Source organism: Bos indicus, chromosome 2 (assembly GCF_029378745.1).
Source record: "Bos indicus isolate NIAB-ARS_2022 breed Sahiwal x Tharparkar chromosome 2, NIAB-ARS_B.indTharparkar_mat_pri_1.0, whole genome shotgun sequence".
NCBI lineage: Eukaryota > Metazoa > Chordata > Mammalia > Artiodactyla > Bovidae > Bos > Bos indicus.
In genome coordinates this window covers 53,224,285-53,248,050 of record NC_091761.1, presented here as the reverse complement: position 1 = coordinate 53,248,050, position 23,766 = coordinate 53,224,285, and the positions used below count along the sequence as shown (strand labels likewise).

At 37.7% G+C, this 23,766-nt stretch overlaps 1 protein-coding gene across 3 annotated transcripts in view; it reads left to right on the top strand.

Moving 5' to 3' along the window:
• The window catches only part of ARHGAP15 (Rho GTPase activating protein 15), a 697,929-nt gene that overhangs the window by 409,447 nt on the left and 264,716 nt on the right, over positions 1–23,766 (top strand). The window lies entirely within an intron of this gene.

Sequence of the window (23,766 nt, the reverse complement as noted above, 5' to 3'; positions counted from 1 at the left end):
TATCACTAATATTATTATCATTCACTACTGTTGTTGTTACCAGATAGATGAAAGGATGGATGGACAGACAAAACCAGTGATGTAGATTTTTATGACTGGAAATCACCTTATAGATCACAGAGGCAAATGTATTATTTTCCTAAGAAAAAAATATATTAATCAAGTCCATTATTCTCCCTGGTTTTCAGATTTTCTAACCAATGGACACATTTTGAAAATTAAATACAAGAAAGAATTTGAAAATAGGCTAAAATAAAGTACTAAAATAAACTTTGAGAATGAAGTGGAAAGACATCCTTATAGAAGTCAAAAAGTGATTTATGATACAAATATTTCTCAGGAACAGGGCAAAGCAGATAGTATTTTCAGCACTACTTGGGATGAGAATTATTTCAGTAGTTTACAATAGCCATCTGACCTATTAACTTCAGTCTCTTTTTAAAATAGGTGAACATATCACAAAAATCATCTAGCATTTTGAACCAATTGTGAAAGGTTAAATTTTGTGAAGCATGAACATACCTATCACTAATAGAGTGGAAAATTCTTTAACATAAGCATTTGGAAGTAGAACTAGCACCTGCTTTAAATCAGTCTTAAGCTCAGACTTTTACTCTCTGAAATGTCCTTTGCAGTGGACAGCATTTGGTCTTCTACAGATTCAACTTCACATCATCATATTGCAGTACCTCAGTTCTACCTTAGAATTTATCCCATGGATTATCATTTTCTTAGAAAAAAATCAGTAGCATGTTACCTGCTATCATGACAAAATATAAACCCAGATAAGCAGCCCAAACAATTACAGTCTGACAAACTCCAAATTTTTCATGACTGTAGCAAAATAAAACAGGCTTTAATTCAGTGGCATGGTCTGGCCCCAATCAAAATGCTAAAGAATTAAAAACCATAGTGCTCTAGAATTGGTCTCAGAAAACAGCAGAGAAACTGGATGCCTAATGCAGTTTTCATACTGATGTAATGGAACCACTGAACACACTCCGATGGTACATTTCCTATCTTAAAGCTCCACTGCATTTTCCCCATAGTTGCCCAATGAGTCAGAATTCATTAGTAAGGCTATGGAAAATCTATGTGAAATTCCAATTTGATAAGCTTCCATTGTTGTCTTCAGTGGAATTTTCTTCCAAATACAGATCAAGTTATGCAAATGCACTCACTTCTTGGGCTTGTTTCAGTTTTAACTGTGAATTTTTTGTAAGGCTTCTGAGACTTTTTTTTTTAACTGAATAGAAAGCATTAAACCAATTTTTAAAGATATCGACCCAGTCAAATTTAGTATGTTAAGTCCGTTTTCTTAGCATATTTAAGGCAAAGACTTAGGCGAAAAAATGAAAACAATGTTTTTGATTGGCTGTGAAAAATCACACAAAATAAATCAATGATTAACACTGAAATGGTTAATTTCTCCAAGTAAAATGACTTAACTCTTTCTAGAGAAGAATTATTTAGAAAAAAGGGATAATGCCTTTAAATGTGTCCTGGAGTGTGTTTTCCCAAATTATATTAAATATATATTCAAATAATATATATTTAATATATTCTTTTACATATGTTGAGTAAAGACCTCCATTACTGAGGTTCAGGAAAGCTGTACATGGTAGTTTGGGTCTTACAAGCGTGCTTCCTGATACCTAGGAGGGGTTTGGCAAGGCCACAGCCACTTTTCAAAGTGTTTACGCTTTTATGCAACATTCCCAACAGATTGAGAGGCCTAAGCTTTGAATTCAACCAGCGTTTATTGAGCCCCCACTGTGGGGCAGGAAAGGCTGTGTTTTATTGACTTTCAATGCCCAGCAGAACAATATTCACAAAGCACTTTAGGTGAAAAGAAAACTGTCACAATATCGCACAGTATAAACTCAGGCACAAACCCTTTCTTTAAAACTTGATTTTTGGACTCATGAAGACCCAGCCAATATGTGATTTCATTGGCTAGATTTTAGATAGGGAAGTAGCCTTTTAATGGGGCTGCATTTTCTAATTTCTTTAATATGACTAATGAAAAGGGTACCTTATGATGCCAAAAAGGGGCCAGCAGAAAATTCTGAATTATCACCCAATGAAAAGAAATAGTAATAGCTCAGGTGGGTGTCACAATCATTGTGCCACTACAGTAGTAGCTTCTGAAAAGCCTTCAATTTCTCCAAGTGCTTTCACATTTGCCAAGGGAATGGCAAGAGCTTTTTAAATGTATGAGTTTATTACATTGAGCCACTCACGGAAAACAAAACTCCAATCAATGTAATATGTAAATTATAGGGAATAGGGTACACTTTAGGGTGGTAGGTATGTTTGTACATGTCCTCTCCTTGCTTTTGGAACTGAAGTAATTGCTCATTAGCATCAGCCAAACTACCTTATGTAATCTTTCAAATAGCAGCATTGACATCCAAGAACATAAAACACAGGCAATGCAATTTTTAGAAAAGATAATAATTGGTTGGATTTTTAGGAGCAACTAACATTTCCTTATGTCAAAATGATAAAGACTATTGTGTATTTTGAAAGTGGTTTCTTTCATCTTTGTATAGAAAAAACCATACTGGATGACATTAGTAGAAATTGAGAGCAATGTGGTAATACTTCTGTTTTTTAATGTTTGTTATAAGGGAAACAGCCAGTATAAGGATTAAATAGTACACCTCCAGGATTTATGATGAAAAGCAGTGTTTTCCTGCCTCGTGCTCATTTTCTTCCTTATAGGGACCATTTGGGGGGGTTTCTATTTGTAGTTCTCAAGGCTGCCTCTCTATCTTAGTTATTATTATTTGGGGTATAGATTTTTGTTAATATCTTTCTTATCTTTAATGTTTCAATATCTTTCTTTATAAATTTCAGACATTACTTCAGGTTTATTTTACAGTGAATCTGACAATTAAACTAGACTTCATCTACCTGTCTTTTTCTCTCCCAAATACTCAAATACAATTGGCCTTACTGTTACTATTGGCTTCATCTGAAATATCCAACATACTTAAACCTCTGTTTATTGTTCTGTTGACCATAGACAATTGAGACTTAATGCCTCCACTGACAAGATGACAAGCAAGGTGTCCTTTTCCCCTTTCATCTCCTCTACTTTTGCTGTTAAGTCTTTACTTCTACATCATGAAAAGTTGTTTCACAGCCGCAATCAAGAATTCTACCCTCATCCCATATATTTCAAATCTAAATGTGAAAGAAGTGATCAGTCATGTAATCATGTAGATATTACAAAATTTTTCACCAAGTAGTGTGCCAGATTGGATTAATTTATCCATAGGTCTGATACCAGGCTTTATTGGCTGCACAAATTATAATGTTATTATTTTTAAAGCTTATGCTCCATCATTTGCTTATAATTGTGCTATTGTTTAGCTTGATACATTTTGGGATTGTGAATTTCTTGTACAGATGTTTATCTCCCAAAGTTTTCTTTTTCATTGCTTTCTGAGTTTTACATCCTCAAAGGATTTAGTCCTCTCTACTAAACATTTTATGTACCTTAGTCTGTGACTCCCTAGGTTTTACCCCAGAATATCTTCTAAAACCCTTCCATCATCCTACTCCATTTGTATTTTTGGTTGCTTTCCAGGTTTCACTTTGGTTGTTGTTATTTAGTTGCTAAGTAGTGTCCAACTGTTTGTGACCCCATAAACTGCAGTATGCCAGGCTCCCCTGTCCTTCACTATCTCCTGGAGCTTGCTCAAATTTATGTCCATTGAGTCGGTGACGCTATCTAACCATCTCATCCTCTCCTGCCCTCTTCTCCTTTTGCCTTCTATCTTTCCCAGCATCCGGATCTTTTTCAAGGAGTTGGCTCTTTGTATTAGGTGGTCAAAGTGTTGGAAATTCAGCTGCAGCATTAGTCTAGCAAATATTCAGGGTTGATTTCCTTTAGGATTGACTAGTTTGATCTTCTTGCAGTCCAAGGGACTCTCCAGAGGTTTCTCCAGCATCAACATTCCAAATCATCAGTTGCTCAGCCTTCTTTTTGGTCCAACTCTCACATCCATCCATACATGACTACTGGAAAAACCAGAACTTTGACTATATGGACCTTTGTCAGCAAAGTGATGCCTCTGCTTTTTAATATGCTGTCTAGGTTTGTCATAGCTTTCCTTCCAAGAAGCAAGTATCTTTTAATCTCATGGCTGCAGTCACTATCTGCAGTGATTTTGGAGCCCAAGAAAGTAAAATCTTTCACTGCTTTCACTTTTTCCCATTATATTTGCCATGAAGTTATGGCCATGATCTTAGGTTTCTTTTTTTTGTTTTACGTTGAATTTTAAGCCAGCTTTTCACTCTCCTCTTTCCCCCTCACCAAGAGACTCCTTAGTTCCTTTTCACTTTTTTCCATTAGAGTGGTATCAGCTGCATATCTCTTCTAAAATCCTTCCATAATCTTACTCCATTTGTGTTGGTTGCTTTCTGTGCTTCACCTTTATTACTCTGTGATTTCTTTTCATTGATCTTCTGAGCTGTATTCACTGTCTTCTGAATCCCATGCCTTTTCTTTCTTGCTTTAATTTCTTCTCTTATTATGTAACAGCCTTCAGTAACTCATTTAGAAAACATGAGACCTTGACTGTCTAAAAATATCTTCAGTATGTCCATACACTTAATCAATAGTGTTGTTGCGCATAAAATCCCATTGCCTCTAGAATATAGAGTTGCAGTTTCCATTCTTACTCTTGTTCCTTTGAATTCTTTTTTCTTTCAGAATCGTTGATTTCTTTTGTCTGTTTTTTTTTTTTTTTTTGATGGGGGGGGTCTTTGAGATTCTATAGTCAAGATAATGTATACAGTTGGCAGAATTTTTAAATTTTATTTTGCTTGGCACTCAACTTGAAGAATTGTGAATCTTTGGCTCTGGAATTTTTTCTCTTTCTTATTATGTTAATAATTTTCTCCCATCAGTTTTCTGTTGCCCTCTTTGTGATCTTTAGGATGTGAGTATTAGATCATCAGAATTGGTTTTTCTCGTGTTCTGAAAGAATTCTCAGTTTCATCATAATTTTTGCTTCAACAATTATATTTTCAGTTTTCTAGACATCCTTCTTCTTCTCGGTTCTTTTTTACATACCTCACTCTCTCGCATTATATGAGGACAAGTTTTGTTTGACCATGCTGCTCCCATTCCTAATAGTGAGGATGATACTTAACACTCAATAAACGTTAATTCATTGAATAAGAGAGAAAATAGAAAATAGATTATATTTTTTTTCTAACTTATCAACTTGTATAAATTACAATTTGCTGTTGTTTTGGACTTTTAATTTTAAGATTTTCTCTTCTTTGAATCATCAATGTCATCTGCATTCCTTTTATTCATATATTTGTCTGATTCTCTTTCCATCACATTAGTAACTTCACCCCCATGTCTGGTTGGCCATTGCTCTTCGTTCTTGTTACAAAATGAGGCTCCACAAAAATGAGCTGTAATTCTGCATACATGGGTAGAGCTAGCTTGTCAGTGGTATGTTTTTGCTCTAGGGTGATCTATAGGAACTATCAAACCTGCTTGAAATATCAAATATCTCCATAGGGTAGTGTATGCCTTATATACTTTTGCTAAACTGAATAAATCTGTGTACAATTTTTTATAGTGAGAGAAAATTTTCAACTCTCTTTTATAATTAAGAGAATTGAGTTTATTTGAAAGCATAACAGCTTTAGAACGTGACTAAGCTAAGTTAAAGGTAAATTCTCTCATTTATCAGTTATAAATTTAATATTTGGTTATCAACTTTTGGGTTTATAAAATTTACATCATAAAATTCAAATGAAATTATATTTAAGTTTATTTATTTTAAATGTAAATGAAAGAATCTCCCATAGTGCCCAACTTATCTTAAACATTCAGCAGCTCCCTTGTTTCCTTCCTTCCTTCCTTCTATCTTTCCTTCCTTGATTTCATCTTTCTTTCCTTTTTCCCCCCTTCTTTCTTTTCTTACTTATGTTTATAGAGGAAATCATGACCAAGATGACCCTAGGAAAACACTCTCTCAAGTATTCTTTTAATGTTTGAGAAATTAATCCAGACAAGTATCAAGGAAAGGAAGCAGTAATTCATTTCTTCAAGGAAAGTGTAAAAATCATTTGCAATTGGCTCATATTTACCATTTTGGGTAATTTTTATTATGGTACTCTTTATACAAAAATGGGCATGAGCTCATTTTCTTTTCTATCTACACCCACTAACATGGTGTCATCCAATTGCTAAAATGTTTAATAATTATCCAAACAGACAATTGTTTAAGTTTCTGGCATATGAGAAAATAATATCTTTGACATCACAGTACTTTTGTAAAATATATGTTCTACTAAAGAGTAAAGAAAGCTTTGCCATCCAAGTTGCTGATACAAGTTATTAGCCCTAAAGTTTCAGCAGTCATGTTTATGAATAGCAAAATCATTGAGTTAAGAGGACAGTATTTTTAAAGTAATTTGTTAGAGCTAATGTATGACAAAGTAACCTACCTGTCACATTGTTAATTTAAGCAAAATATATATGAGCAACACTGCAATATACCTTTGAGTAGAGATATGCTCCAACTTGCCACATTATCAGTGTTAGTCTGAGAATAATTATATTTGAATTTATATACTGGGGCATGGGTCTATCATTGCTTGGGCCTGAAATACTCTCACAACTTCCACAATATGCATTAATGTGCTTAAAAATATCTTGTAAATCTTCTTTTCTTTAAACTTCTTTATGGTTCATAATTGAACTGTGATCCTTACGTGTGAGCTGTGTCATGATTTAATATTAGCCAAAATTAATAGCCAACCTTAAGCTGCTTTATCTTGGCCTATAAGCTTCCTGGTTCCTCTGCATTTATAGTTCCCAGGCAGTTTCTGTTATTTAAAGGCTCTTGGGAGCAAATGTGTTCATAATAGAGTACCACATAGCTAGCTTTTGTTCAATAATAAAATACAGGTCACCATGAAAGATGGCAAATGTTGAGGAAAAAGTGCACCTGGCTAGCAGGTTAAGCCCATGTCTTTTAAAAGCCTGTTATCCAGAGAGGAAATGATCCTGATATTATGAGATATTAAAAGCAAAATAACTTCAGAGCAACAAGAGAGAAATGAGGTCCAGAAATGCGAGCAAATGAGGTAAGGGGGGAAGAATGAGCCAGAGTAATGACTTGGTTTCCCTGTGGCTCAAGAACTTATTTTCTTATGGAAGGAGAACTTTTCACACAGGATTCATTAGAATATATTATTTGAGATGGTGACTTACCTATACTTGATTTTTAGTATCTACAAAATGATATTATCTGTAATTTCCTGCTATAAACTACTATATTTCATATGTTTGCAGGTAATATTATTTTTCTACTATTCTCCTTTTTTCTTCCTTTAAATTATATTACTAACATTTGAGTTGAGTTCTCAAGATCTCTGGGTTTTTTTAGGTAAAAGAAAGTTCTGGATAATATCAGCCTTTAGCACTAAAGCTGACTGTATTCCTAGTAATAGCATTCTAAATACGGAGAATATAAAATGAATAAGACCCAGTTGATTTGAAAATAGCATACTGGCATTTTGTTGTTAGCCAATGGCCTCTAAAACCCATATTAATTCTTGTCCTGGCAGAAGATGTTGGGTTTAGCCATTCCATGGACTATTTATTATTAAAAGACTGCCCAGTGTTTTGGCACAGCTTACAGAGTTAGTCTAATCTTGGTGACAGTTCGAAATATTGTTTTTAAGCCTTCCAGTTTGAGGACTGACAAGTTTTCATAAAGTAAGAAGAAATCAGCATGAGCACCAGTAAGGAAACAGTACCAGGTAGAGACAGGTTTTGTTTTGTAATAAACCATGTTTTAAGCATACTCTGTGCTCTAATTCAAATTGTATATGTTTGTGCATATGTGTTTGGGCATGTATGCATGTGTCTGTAGATCATGTACAGGATAAGAAGCCTCTCCTCCCATCCCTGACATTGCACCAGCCCAAGTTTATTTGCTCTCTGAAGCATATCCTCAACTAGTTGCAGATGACCAAGTCAGGCCAATGTGATTATTTCCTTCCTGGGTCAAAAGGCTGCTGTGCTGCCCTCTGGAGAGGCGGTCTATGACCGCTCAATCCTCTAATCACATCCTAAATCTTTCCTCCATGAAACCACCTGAAGAGAAGAAAAAGATGCAGGGCTCTCGTCAGTGTTCACAGGAGTCCCTCTTTTAAAGGTTAGCATTTATTATTGATACCCTGCTGTTCTCCAGCAGGTGTTCTCATACCACACAGTTCCCTCATGACTCCTAAACCCAGCTCACAGGCAGGGGAAGATTCTTCAGCTGAATTCTTGTTAGCTTTTCAGGACCTCGGTAGACTGTACAGACTGCATCCAAAACCAGTGCTGGCACTTTACCTTCTCCTTTGTAGTTGTAATTCTGTTGCTGAAAATACATTGATTTCATTTTGTAGTGGGATGGATAATGGAGGGAGAGGAAACCAGAGTTTCTTTCTGACCGGGAGATGGATAACTTGAACAAATGTGTGTATAAATGCTTCATATATAGTGAGATGAATTCAGTTTTTCATAGTGCTTGGAAAAGGAGGTACTCATGGTATGATTGGAATTCGAGAGTCCATTTGTATGTATGCTGACTGTGTCTCTGGAGATGATACAATTCAGAGCTCTCCCAACCAGTTTCTCCTCATGAGGGTCCACATTCAGCAGATATGTGGATGGCTACGAGCATAGGAAATGTTGCTGCTGCTGCTGCTGCTAAGTTGCTTCAGTCGTATCCGACTCTGTGGGACCCCAGAGATGGCAGCTCCCGTCCCTGGGATTCTCCAGGCAAGAACACTGGAGTGGGTTGCCATTTCCTTCTCCAATGCATGACAGTGAAAAGTGAAAGTGAAGTCATTCAGTCACGTCAGACTCTTCGTGACCCCATGGACTGCAGCCCACCAGGCTCCTCCATCCATGGGATTTGCCATGCAAGAGTACTGGAGTGGATATGTTACCATCAATAATTCATTTTGACATATCTTAACATGAAAATGGGCTTCCCTAGTGGCTCAGTGGTACAGAATCTGCTGGAGACGTAGGTTCGATCCCTGAGTCGGGAAGATTCCTTGAAGTAGGAAATGACAGTCCACTCCAGTATTCATGCATGGGAAATCCCATGGACAAAGGAGTCTGGTGGGCCACAGTCCATAGGGTCACAAAGAGTAGGACACGATTTAGTGAGTAAACAACAACAAAGATTGATATAGTGCTCTTTTTATTTCCTCCAGCATCACTGACAGTGTGGCCTACAAATCTTTCCTCTTAAATTCATGTCTATTATAAATCAGAAATGTTCCACAAATTCCCAACATAAAGGAAAAAAAGAAATGTATCATTTTACTGGGGGGAACAAATATAAAAATATCTCTCTTGTCCAATATAAAAATATCTCTTTTGACTTGTTACCCTATCTGATTAGTGACATTGAAATTTGACCAGCCTCTGTAAAATTTAATCATCAGAAAAATAACTCTGTATCACAAAAATACTATTCTAGCATATTCAACTTTTCTCTGGGAAAGAGGCAAGATGCCATATCAGAATTTGGATAATCATAATTGGTGGTCTGTCAGTATTAGTCACACTGCAACATGAGGAGGTATTATCTCCCAACTTTCCTTTGAAATTGACTATGTTGCTCTAAGTGTGTTTTATCAAAGCATTTTCTGGGGCAACAGATCTGAAAACATAAACTTTATGTAGCATTGTTCCTCCTTAGATATTTCTCTTTAATATGTCCTTTCTTTTTGAAGATAAAATAAAAGTACATAAAAGAGTTCTGGGAATAGGCAGCTATATGTCATAAATACCCTTCACTCCCCCTTGCCCAGGGCCCCCGGAGCCCCCAAAATTTGGAAATAATTTGATTGAAGTGATGACTGCCTTGATCTTGTTTGAATACTCCTCCTTCTTCATTGTCTTTTCTCTATGGGAGGCAACAGTCCTGTCATGGAGTCATTCCTGGGAGAGAAAGAGGTATTTCAAGCAACCATATTTTCCAAACACAAAATTGAGACACATGGCCTGACAATGACATAATATTTGAAATCGAGACTGTGCTCAAAGATCCAGAACATATGGTTGAAAGAGTTTTCTTATAAAAAGCCACTATTAAGACACTTTCTGTATTCTTATTCACAAAGGGCACATTCCTCCATCCCTTTTATTCTCGTGTTAAAATTATTACCCATACATGGGAAGACTAGACCACTTTTCCCTCAAATGTGTTGCCTCGGCAGTGCAAAAAGAACCCTGTTGACTAAAAAGTTAAATGCACAGCCATCAAGGAAGCAATGCAAACCAGACTGCCAAACATATTATGAATATATTGCGCTTCTTAAAAATGCTAGTTGGTTTTTCGTACTGGAGTATTGACTAACTGTCTGCGTTTGATGTATGGTTTACCAGCCTGATGTCGACTTATGGTTAGAGCTTAACTTGTTAGTTCTGCTTTTGCAGCCAATTCAGAATAACTACAGATGCCTTGAGATATTAAAATTGACTGCTCAAATGGACTCAGTGTGGGAGTTTCATTGGTTTTAAATTGATAACAGCTGAAAGAGTGAATGATTAAAGTGTACATGAGCGTAGGACACAGCTCTTTCACAGGAACTCTTGTGAACAAACTCCCTGAGTGTGGGAATATTTTCTGTCTTTTTATATCATAGTTGTGCCTAAGCAATCTTGAGTTAAATTTTAAAATTGCACAGAAAAAATCAGAAGCCTACAGGAGAAATAATTCCTGAGAAACTGAGATAAATTTTGATGAAGTAGGTTTCTATTCTATAGGGAACGTTTAAAGTTAAGTGGCATTCCATAAGGTGGTAATTGTGTCTATTTCCCAGGCATTTGAGTTAAATAAGCTGTATAGGAAGCATAAACTGTCGTAATAGAAGGGCGTGCAAGTGTTGTGTACATCTCTTTTTTCAACTCACAAAACGTGAAGCACAAAAGTGCCTTATCACAGATAAGTCAAACAAAGCCTTCTCTTTGCTTTCTTATTCTCCTGGGAACAGTTATTATTGTTTTCATTATTTAAAAAGATGATCAGAACACTTTCTTCTCACACAATAAAGAAAACATAAAAGAGAAATAAGAAAACTTTTCTCTCCCTCATCAAATCAACAACATTTATGCAATAAAAAAAGATTTTATGAGTATGTACTTTCACAGTTTAACAGTAGCTTAGGGGAAAAACCCAGGAAAGAAAAGAATACAGAGTCATTTAAAGAAGTTTATATGAAACAGTGATGATGGTGATGGACAGGGCTGATGACGGTGATATCCTGGTGATGGACAGGTAGGCCTGACGTACTGCAGTCCATGGGGTCGCAAAGAGTTGGACACGACTGAGTGAACTGAACTGATAAGAAATGAATATTTGTTTATATATGTCTTCAACTTACATTTTTCTCAAGAGTTCAGTTATTATTACTGTTGTGATTACATATATGTTATTACAATGTGTTATTACATATTGTGACCTAACTCCATCTTATATTTTCAATTGTCTCTAGCATTTTTTTTACCTTTGATAATATGTTTAAAAAATACTTGGAATACTTTGTATAGCTAACTGATACTGAGCACTAACCTATAATAATAAAGTTGTGCGTGTGTTAGTCTCTCTGCTGCTGCTACTGCTGCTAAGTTGCTTCAGTCGTGTCCGACTCTGTGCGACCCCATAGATGGCAGCCCACCAGGCTCCCCCGTCCCTGGGATTCTCCAGGCAAGAACATTGGGGTGGGTTGCCATTGCCTTCTCCAATGCATGAAAGTGAAAAGTGAAAGTGAAGTCACTCAGTCAATGTCTGACTCTTAGCGACCCCATGGACTGCAGCCTACCAGGCCCCTCCGTCCATGGGATTTTCCAGGCAAGAGTACTGGAGTGGGGTGCCGATGACTTCTCCAGTGTTAGTCTCTCAGATCAGATCAGATCAGTTGCTCAGTCATGTCTGACTCTTTGCAACCCCATGAATCACAGCACGCCAGGCCTCCCTGTCCATCATCAACTCCCGGAGTTCACTCAGACTCACATCCATGGAGTCAGTGATGCCATCCAGCCATCTCATCCTCTGTTGTCCCCTTCTCCTCCTGCCCCCAATCCCTCCCAGCATCAGAGTCTTTTCCAATGAGTCAACTCTTCGCATGAGGTGGCCAAAGTACTGGAGTTTAAGCTTTAGCATCATTCCTTCCAAAGAAATCCCAGGGCTGATCTCCTTCAGAATGGACTGGTTGGATCTCCTTGCAGTCCAAGGGACTCTCAAGAGTCTTCTCCAACACCACAGTTCAAAGGCATCAATTCTTCGTCGCTCAGCATTCTTGACAGTCCAACTCTCACATCCATACATGACCACAGGAAAAACCATAGCCTTGACTAGATGGACCTTTGTTGGCAAAGTAATGTCTCTGCTTTTGAATACGCTATCTAGGTTGGTCATAACTTTCCTTCCAAGGAGTAAATGTCTTTTAATTTCATGGCTGCAGTCACCATCTGTAGTGATTTTGGAGCCCAGAAAAATAAAGTCTGATACTGTTTCCACTGTTTCCCCATCTATTTGCCATGAAGTGATGGGACCGGATGCCATGATCTTCGTTTTCTGAATGTTGAGCTTTAAGCCAACTTTTTCACTCTCCACTTTCACTTTCATCAAGAGGCTTTTGAGTTCCTCTTCACTTTCTGCCATAAGGGTGGTGTCATCTGCATATCTGAGGTTATTGATATTTCTCCCGGCAATCTTGATTCCAGCTTGTGTTTCTCCCAGTCCAGCGTTTCTCATGATGTACTCTGCATATAAGTTAAATAAGCAGGGTGACAATATACAGCCTTGACGAACTCCTTTTCCTATTTGGAACCAGTAGTCTCTCAGTCATGTCCAATTCTTTGCAGCCCCATGGACTGTATCCCTCCAGGTTTCTCGGATAATGGGGATTCTCTAGGCAAGAATACTGGAGTAGGTTGCCATTCCCTTCTCCAGGGGATTTTCCTGACCCAGGGATCGAACCAAGGTCTCCTGCATTGTAGGCAAATGCTTTACTGTCTGAGCCACCAGGGAGGACAGTAATGAAGTTGGGATTTATTAAAGAAATTTCATATATAAAGTATATACTTCTAATAATATTAGCAGATACATATATATGTTCAGACATGTAAGATAATCATTATAAAGAATGCTATAATTTTAAAGCAAAATAAGTCATATATATTTGGCCAATATTTATAAGAAAATTTACTATACATTTATTGCTGAAATTTTGCCCCAAATTATAACCTATGTACCTAGAGTAAATCCTAAAATTGCCTAACTTGATGCCTTCCTGAGATGCATACAGCTATTGAATTGTGCTTGGTGTTGTGATGGATAACTTGGGCAGATAGCTATCTAAGAGGCTATTACAAGGATTGACATCTTCATCAGATTTAATTCACTTAGAAATGTAAGAGCAAAGGAGAGAAATTTTCATTCTCTTTCAACAGTTGTTGAGTTCCAATTTTTTAATGATTTTCTTATCTACCCATATTAGACAGGAGGGAGATTTTAGAGGAGATGTAATCCAAGTTAAACACATGTGAGGGTCATTAACTTGAATATATCACTCCTAACTTATCCCTTTGAACTTGGAACTCAAACTCATAGGAGGGAAAAAATGATGGAGGCGGAAGAGGACTGGCCTCGGTTAACCTCACAATGAAGGAATCTATCATGCGCTAGAGGCTGAGAAATAAGAAAACAGATGGTCTGAAAATAATGTCTTGAGGATATCTTAGCATCTTGATATTCCAAATAATCTAAATTTCAGAAAAGCTATTATTCCCCCAGATTCCTTCATCATTGTACCACCTCATACATTCCTTCTCTGAACAGTATAACATTATGGTTACGTCTTTTGTGACTGTACATTTCAAATGTACTGGGGCCTTGAGCATGGTACAATTTTTTTATCTTAAAAAGTAATTAGCATAGGATAAATTCAATATTATGTAAAGAATTTGACAGGACCTCACTTAATGTTTTTTAGAAACAATTAACATGTCAGAAGAGGAAGTGAGAGCGCTTTTTGGTCATAAATCTGTTTACATAATTACCAGTTGAAGAAGTCAAACATTTTAGGAGGAAAAAAAATGCAAGGTTAGACCCTGTTTTCATCAAAATCAGGATTCTCAATGATGTCAGATATCTCAAGTTCTCTAACATAAGGTTTTTTATTCATGTATACACTTGTATGCATGCCCCTTTAATCAGAAAAATCACATATTAAAAGTATGATTGAATAATCTTTGAAGAAAAGTAATATTGGTTAGAAATACACTGTCCATTACACACAAGGAAAGACAATTACTTACATCTGTGTGAGAAGTTATGTTCAATTCAAGATGCCACAGCAATATGGAGAAAGTATTTCAAGGGTGGCAATATAGTGTAGGTATTAATATATAAGCTTTCCAAATATGACCACATGGGGCCACATACCAGGGCACTTTATCAGTAAGATGCCTGTCCCGAACTGCCATTGTGGAGGACAGATTGGAAAGCAGAAAATCTGGCCAGGGAACTGTGGCCTCGGAAAGGATTGATGGGCAGGAGGTAGATGGTGGGGGAAAACAAGATCACAACCCTGCACTAATACCACGTAGAGAATAAATAGCATATTGGAGACAGTTGGGGAGGTGGGACAGCTTATCTAAGGAATTCTGGAGAAGGTAGTAAGTACTTTTGGGTAAAGTTCTAGTGGAAAACATTTCCCAGTGATCATCCAAAGCCATCTGTCCCTACAATCAGTTATTATAGTAAGAACACTACCGAATGCCTAGAGAAAGCTTATGTCTCCCAGATGCAGTTCTCTAACTCAAGAGTCTGAGAAGCTGCCATGTATATGTGTGTTGAGCTCCAGTTTCACCTGCTGAGCTGGATGGTAGACATTCAACTGAGACCCACTGCATGGAGTCTGTGCTAATCCATTTGCCGTACCATCTGGTGGTTAGGGGTGGTGGAAGCATCCTTTGCTGGAGAAGGTCCCAGCCTGTTGCCTCCATTATCACCAGCCTAGACTCCTAGACTACAAGAATATCTAACAAGTAATGCAGCAATGCTGTGCATCCTTGGGAAAGAGAGGTGCTTGAACACAAAACTGTACTTAGTTTTGTATGATATTTAAGTATATAAAGAACACTTGAAATAATGAAATATGTGAAAGACTATTTCCCCCATTGGGTCTGGGGGCATGTGGTGTGAACTGATGAGATGATAGTGACCAACTCTCCCTGTGATTTTTGAAAGAGCTATATGTAACCTATTTTACTCAGGGAAACAATGTATTGCAGTCATTAAGCCACAAAGATGGTAGAATTTTGAACTAGATTTGAAGTCTGTCTTGGCTCTGCTGCTTATTTTTTGTGAATTAGGGCAAAGTAATGAAATCTGCTGTCTTAACACTTTCCAGATATTACCTCTTAGGATTGTTGATACTATATAAAGAATAATCAACATAGCAAGTAATAGCTATTCATTCTTATACTCCTAATTCTTCTCTTATTATCTCAGAGCATATTGTATGTGCTTCTTCTCCTGGATGCAGAGTAGATATTCTGAAAATTTCAAAACAGATAAAATATGATGAGATTTTTGTGAGACTGCGTTAATAAAACTAACATGTGGAGCATCCTATCCACTATGTACTATGGTACCCAATAACAAGGCTAAAGAACTCTGCTTGCATTTCTTTATGCTTTGATGGTTATTTACATTGCCTACGCATCAGTTCAGTTCAGTCGCTCAGTCATGTCCGACTCTTTGCGACCCCATGAATTGCAGCACGCCAGGCTTCCCTGTCCATCACCAACTCCCAGAGTCTACTCAAACTCATGCCCATCGAGTCGGTGATGCCATCCAGCCATCTCATCCTCTGTCATCCCCTTCTCCTCCTGCCCCCAATCCATCCCAACATCAGGGTCTTTTCCAATGAGTCAACTCTTAGCATGAGGTGGCCAAAGTACTGGAGTTTCAGCTTTAACATCATTCCTTCCAAAGAAATCCCAGGGCTGATCTCCTTCAGAATGGACTGGTTGGACCTCCTTGCAGTCCAAGGGACTCTCAAGAGTCTTCTCCAACACCACAGTTCAAAGGCATCAATTCTTCAGCGCTCAGCTTTCTTCACAGTCTAACTCTCACACATACTCGTAAATCACTATTTTCTAAGAGGATACAAAGTTTCATAAAGCAGAATCCCCCAAGAAATGAGTGAGGGAGGAAAATGCACAACAAATATGGCATAATATATCAAATGTCAATTGCTTCAAGGGAGATTCAGGTCATAGATTTGGGAAAATTACAAGTGGAAAAAGAAGTGGGAAAGATTACTATTTCTTTTACTCTATGGCCCTTAAACTGAACCTTAAAGTTTTTGGATATGAGAAGAAATGAGTGAGACATGCAAAGTATACAGTTCTAGGAAAGCATGAGTAATAGTGACTTGGATGAAATAGAAAGGATTTAATAAGTCATGGTGGCAGGTGGTTTGCATAGGGCCAGGCTAAGGACCTTGTACTTTATATTATGAGCAATGTTATTATTCACTCAGTACCATTACATATTTTGTATTTATTTGATGAACATATATTGAGGACCTACCATCTGGTAAGTGATAGACTGGATGTTGGGCCCACCAAGATGTGTAAGGTGAGATTCCTTTCTTGAAAATTAGACACTGCCTAGAAAGAAGTATTCTATATTAAAATACAATTATGTCCATATCTCGCCAACTTGGCTCCATTTGAAAAGTCCAATGGAAATACATATAGTTATCCCTTACTATCCACAAAGGATTGGTGCAAAATTTGAAGATGCTACAACCCTGTGTGTAAAATGCCACAGTACAGTCATTTCTCTGTATTTGCTGGTTCTACATCCCCGTATATGTGAAGGACTGATTATATTAGAAAGCCGCATTATGAAATTAATTTTACTTAATTCCTATTTAACCTCAATGGGCCACGTCCCAGCAACCTGTTACTGTGAATGAAGTAACAATGACATGAAGGTAGCAAGGTTTCATAGGTAGCAAATGTCACAAGTCTTGACTCCCACCTGTATCATCATAACAATTCAGCCTTTCTGTTTCCAATGTCTCCCTAGCTATCTCTGGGACTCCTGGAGTATATCACATCTGAGGAGAACTGCTCTCTTCATGTTCTTCTTCTCTGATTCCTCTTCTTTGATATCCCATCACCTACAAACTGGCCAAGGAAGGCAATTTGTCATGGCCACAGACAGCCAGTGTCTTCTGATCAATGACTGCTTCAGTGCCTACTTACTGTCCGGAAGTTTCCAAACCTACAAAACCTTTCAGGGGCTGCAATCCCTCTGCTTCCACTGAATTTCTGGCTTTACTCTGCCTCCAGAGCAATCCAGAAGACGGCCCTGCTCCCAGACAACTATATGGTTCATTTGATTTTTTTAGGGCCTGAAGCAACAGTGCTTAGGCTTTGAATCTCACAAAGTGAGAAACTAGCTTCTTTCCATTCTCTCTGAGGCCCTCTCCTCAACAGAACTTGGATCAGCTAGAATACATGAAGCATTCTTCCATCTCTGAGAATTCCCACTGATTCCACAAGCTCAAAATCCTTCTCAAGCAAGCCACTTCTCAAACAGACTGTTGGTGTTTTCACCAACAAATATTAACACTTGCAATTAGACATCTGGGTAGTGACCATCACTCTGCCAATTCATTTGGTAGACCCAACCATTTCATCTTTAATTATGCCTGTCCCACCTTGGGAGGCCCTGTTAGCTGGAAAAGTAATCCGAAGTGTATGAAATAAACCCAGAAAATGTATGCAAAGTGCATCTCCCAATGAAAGTGAAAAGTGTTAGTCACACATTTGTGTTTGACTCTTTGTGACCCCATGGACTGTAGCCCGCCAGGCTCCTCTGTCCATGGAATTTTCCAGGCATGAATACTGGAGTGGGTAGCTATTCCCTTCTCCAGGGGATCTTTCCAACACAGGGATCGAACCTGGGTCTCCTGCATTGCAAGCAGATTCTTTACCCTCTGAGTTACCAAGGAAGCCCATCTTCCAATGAGATATCTATTTATTGAATTCTGTGGACAGCCCTGGGACAGGATAAGCTGTTTTAGAAATGTTAGTGCAAAGTCACTTTCTACAGTAAGGGCTGAGAAAGAAATACACACCATGTTTTACTGGAAGCCCCAAAAGAGACAACATGTTTTCGTAAATGTGTGCATCATGGCCTATTAATTTGGGCTCCTAACCCCTTCTCTCCAATTACATTCCTGGAAATGTTTTTCAATTTCTTTGCATAAAATAATTAGAGTACGACAGAGAGCAGGCAAACCTGCACAGGGTATACGCCACACCTCCACGGAGCTAGCCAACACTTCCATAGAACCACACCGTTCCCCAGCTCTTAATATGGTTTATTATCAAATCCTTTACCTGCCTCAAAGCACTTTTCATCAAAGCTGCTTTTAAGCTGAAGCTGAGGACCGAAGAATGCCTTTAACAGAATCCTGAAATAGCTTTTAACCCAAGGCTGAGAAGAGAAAGTGCTTTTAACCTAAAGTGCTTTCCTCTTAGGTACTTCAGCATGTACCTAGCACTCAGCATTAGTAGCTGTGAGAACACCCTTAAGACCCAAATGAAAGAGACTCCATTATAGATATTCAAACCCATTATATTAATATATCACAAGTAATATTTGAAATCATTAAGCAGTTTTACTCCAACTAAATTTAAATCTTTTCTTATTGAACTATGCATTCATGCAAATAAATTGAAGTCTTATCACCTGGGATTCTAACAAATCTATGCTGATATTAGGAGGAGTACAGTGTTATTTCCTAGATTTTACTTAATCTAGAGTGAGTCACAATTTCCACACCTTCTCCACCTTAAAAGAAACTTTCAACTTTTATCAATCACTGAATGACATTACCAGCTTTAGTCCCTATTATTATGGGTTAAAAGGTAATTTTATTAAATCATTTAGGTTTAATTCAATCAAATATCTGAATAAATTTCATGTATAAAGTTTTCTTCTTATCCTCATCACTCAAGCAGAAATAAAAGTACTGATTCCATAGTAATTTTAACCCCAGCGAAGTTCCTTCTAAGTGAAGTAAGTAGACAACTTAATCTATAAAAGTATTGACTTCAGAGTAATTGTAATAAGTTGTATGCTTGAGCAGTTAAGCTCCATGGACAGTTTTCTAGTTTAAAAACATAAATTGTACACAAATAGGGATAAAGTAGCAAAGTTTGACATCATTAAATTTTATTCCCTTTTCCTTTGATAGACCCCCTCAGTAATGCTAATAAAATGATGATAGGCGAAGGAAAAACAGAAAATATTGTCAACCCAAAATGTAAATAATCAGCCTTTGCTAAGCAAAATTTGGTAATGTTGATCATCCAAAGTGCATTAATGCAAACTAAACTGAAATACATTTCTTTCATACTCAAGTTATCATAAAACAGTCATTACATAAAAGTCACTTTTTTATATACATTGTCTTCTCTTATTCATATATCCATTCATTCACTTATTCATGTATTCATTCATTTACTTATTCACTTATTTTTACTTGGCATCCAGAAGGGAATGTAATAGGAGGCAATAGAAATACATCTATTTCTATAGGAAAGAGGAAAAATTTTGTTTATCTTGTTCTATTGTATAAAGCTTCCTTCACCTTGAATATTCTTTTCTAGCTTCTTCTTCCTAGTAAACTTCTATTCATTTTTAGTCTTCCAGCTCAAAGTTACCAACTCCATAAAGCCATTTCTGTCTTCCTCATTCTGAATCAGTCCTCTTTTCTGTTTATCCCCACACTATAATTTCATTGTTTGAGACTTTTAATACCTTCCAAGGAGACCGTGAATTGTCTCTGGTGGACTAAAGAGCATCTTAACTTCACTCTGCTTTAAAGGGAGTAGGAAAGAAGGGACGGAGGGCATGAAATCTTTCAGTGGTTTTAGAATTCCTATTTATTTACAATTTCTCATTCCTTCTTGTGGAAACTTTTAAGCCACTGGGTGCTCCTTTAGTGAAGACTGCCCCTTACATCAGCCTCCAAATGTTGGGCTACTCCTGTGTTAAGTCTTTGAACTTCTCTTCTCTTTTCCTTTTCCTTCTTAGACTACTGAGCACTATTCAAATATTCCAGGGCTGAAATATTCCAGCCCTGTGGTTTCAAATTCCTATGATAGGTTTTCTAAACTTAGTACTTCAAACTCCAGACCCTTGAAACTCCAGACTTGCACATTCAAACATCTATTTGACATCTCCTGGGATGCTTGGTAAGCCATCTCACAGTTTTATAGAGCACTCCTTGCCTCCCAAGCTACCATGTATTCTCAACTCCAGGAAATGTCTCTGCTATTTGCCAGCTGGGGTCTCTCTCCCTGCTATTCTGTCCCATCTACACTCATCAGCAAATCCCACCTTAAAAATGTATTCTCGATTCAACCACTTTTATTTACTTCCATTGTTTCCACCCTATCTAAGACCATGATCTCTCCCTGAACTATCTCACCAGCTCTCTAGCTGACCTCTCTGCTTCTTTTCCTCACCCTCTTAAATACAGTCTGCACATAGCAACTAGAAAGATTATTTAAAAACATAAATCACTTTACATAACTTCCCTGCTCAGTAATTTCCAAGTACTTAAATCATACTTAAAATCATATGTATTTTTCTTCCTGTGACCTATAGGGTTCCACCTGCTATGTCCACTAGGCTACTTTTACAATTTCATCCTCAACCATACTTCCTGTTTATCATTTCACTTCAGTCACACCAGCCTTCTTGTTGCTCCTCCAAGTTACCCCACTTATTCTCACTTGCTATTCCTCTGATTAAATATTCTATCCACATATTGGTATGGCTCGTGCCTTCACTTCTTGGGTCTCTGCTCAGTGCCATTACCTCTAAAAAGTCTTCTCTGATAACACTTCTCTCTTGCTCTCTCTCTCTCTGGCATGCTTTATTTTCTCATAACACCTATCACCACCTGATATATTAATGTGCGTATGTGCTTGTTCCTCCCATATACATACAGAGTGTGTAAAGACAGAGAGTGTCCTATTCATTATTCCATCTTCTTCAGGCATTGAAAAATACTCAGGGATGGATTGATTGAATGGATGAATATAAAAATGCAGTAATATCCACTTGGTCAAGCCATTCTCTGTGTTGTGATTCTGTGCACACACATATGGTGGAGTGTGTGTGTGTATGTGTTCTTTTAGGTAAGCACAGAAAAGAAGTATAGGACAAAGATTGGCCTAAGGGAGACAAATAAAGAAAAAAGGTATACTCATTGTTATATTTGAGTTAATAAACTGTTCATTTAAGATAAAGGTGTCTTTCTGGCTGGTGGACCCACCAATATGTACATTGCATTACTTGGATCAAATGGAGTTGAGATCTATTTTTAATAAGAGTTTGGCAGCTTAAAAGGAAGGGCCAGAGGACGCTTTATAGAAGTCTTGTTTGAGGTTGAGAGTGTAACTGCTGAAAGCCTGAAAAGAAAAGGAGGAGGGAAAATGGAAAGGACTGCGGAAGGACCCTCCATACTGTTTGGATGGCAGCCAGTCTGTCTCTGACCCTCATCTTTGGCTGATCCTGTCAAAGGGTGCTACCTTTGAAGCAACTATCCAACGTTGACTGGAAGCTCCAGATCCCAACCTTCCTTTGTTGGGGGAGGTCTTCTGCCTAGAGCCTCGATCAGTCTCCTCCAGGCCAGTCTTTCCAGGGTAGACATTATCATTTTCTGCCAGCGACTTTAAAGTCTGTTAGATCAGATGAGATACAAAAATATGAACAAACATGTGGGAAGAACCATACACAGAAGTGTATATACTTAAAATTCCTATTTATTTAGATTCCAAACTACTTGAAAGTTAAAATAATTAAGCTTTTTCCTGGACTTGCCACTTATGAGAAAAAAAAAAATCATGAGTAAACAAAGCAATGAGAGAGATTTACTTCCAGTTTATATTAAGAGACTCAGCAGAGAATCAGTGCAACTTTTGATATCTGTGTAATAAAAAGCAATAGCTGATATTTTTAATCAAAGCCCTGAGGTATTATAAGATAATTCAGTACCTCCTGAAACTCTTAAACATATATTAAATTCAGTGCTAGTGTTTTAGCATTAAACATATTTCTCTCTATCTTAATTCAAAGACATAAGCCACCAGAATACTACAGTACTTAATTTAAATCACGTATTTCTTCAAAAAGTCTCAGTGAAGTTGTGGGAGAATTATATGATGGGGGCTCATATAGAGAGTATTTTAAAGGTAAGGAAAAGAAAAATGCAAGAATGGAACTGGAGAAAATATAAGAATAGAGATAGGATTCCTTGATAAGTAATCTAAAAGTTTGGGTCTGGAAACCTACTCACAAAGGGAAACTACATGTCGCTTACTGTTTAAAGTCAAAGGATGAAATCACCTAAATTGCTGAAATTACCCATCTTGAGAATATTATTTTTGTCCTCCATCAGCCACTGCCCTGTCCTTACAGCAGCCTATTGGGAAATGATCTGCCTGTGTCTGTGGCATTTTAGAGGGAGAAAATTTCCTAGTGAACGCTACCTACTAAGGAAGCTACAAGGCTTGTATTTTTTCTCATTCCAACCCATTTTTTAGACAAAATCTCATTCACTTGAACATCATCTATTAGAACTTCAAATCTTGAGTAACTGATGAACAGACGTCATTAGGACATTAGTCGGGGGGGCGGGGGTGACATCCTGTCCCTCTCAAAGTCACAAGACAGCAAGACAGCTGCTGTATTTCCTTTTTCTTACTTCTTGGCTCTCCTGAGAACTTTGGATTAAGCCTTTCTAAGACTGGCCCCTCACCTGCAGTAATTTCTTTGAGGAATTCATAAATTGCTTTTTTTTTAATCTAACTTATTTTATTTAATTTGGAATATAGTTGATTTCTATTCTAAAGAGCCTCTTGAGGGTGAAGGAACTAAAGAGCTTCTTGATGAGGGTGAAGGAGGAGAGTGAAAGAGCCGCCTTAACACTAAATATTAAAAAAAAAACAAAACTAAGATCATGACATCCAGCCTCATTACTTCATGGCAAACAAAAGGGGAAGAGGCAGAAGTAGTGACAGATTTCCTCTTCTTGGGCTCTGCTGCTGCTGCTAAGTCGCTTCAGTTGTGTCCGACTCTGTGCGACCCCATAGATGGCAGTCCACCAAAATCACTCAAATGGTGACTGCAGCCATGAAATCAGAAGATTGCTTCTCAGCAGGAAAGCTATGGCAAACCTAGACAGTGTGTTGAAGAGTGGAGACATTAATCTCCTGACAAAGTCTGTATAGTCAAGGCTATGGTCTTTCTAGTGGTCACATAATGGTTGTGAGAGCGGGACCATAAAGAAGAAGATAGAGTGCCAAAGAATTGATATCTTCTGACTGTGGTGCTGGAGAAGACTCCCGAAAATCCCTTGGACAGCAAGGAGATCAAACCAGTCAATCTTAAGGGAAATCAACCCTGAATGCTTTTTGGAAGGACTGATGCTGAAGCTGAAGTTCCAGTATTTTGGTCACCGATGTAAACACCTGACTCATTGGAAGAGTCCCTGATTCTGGGAAAGATTGAGGGCAGAAGACGAGGGAATCAGAGGATGAGATGGCTGGATGATGTCACCAGTACAATGGGCATGAACTTGGGCAAACTCCAGGAGATGGTG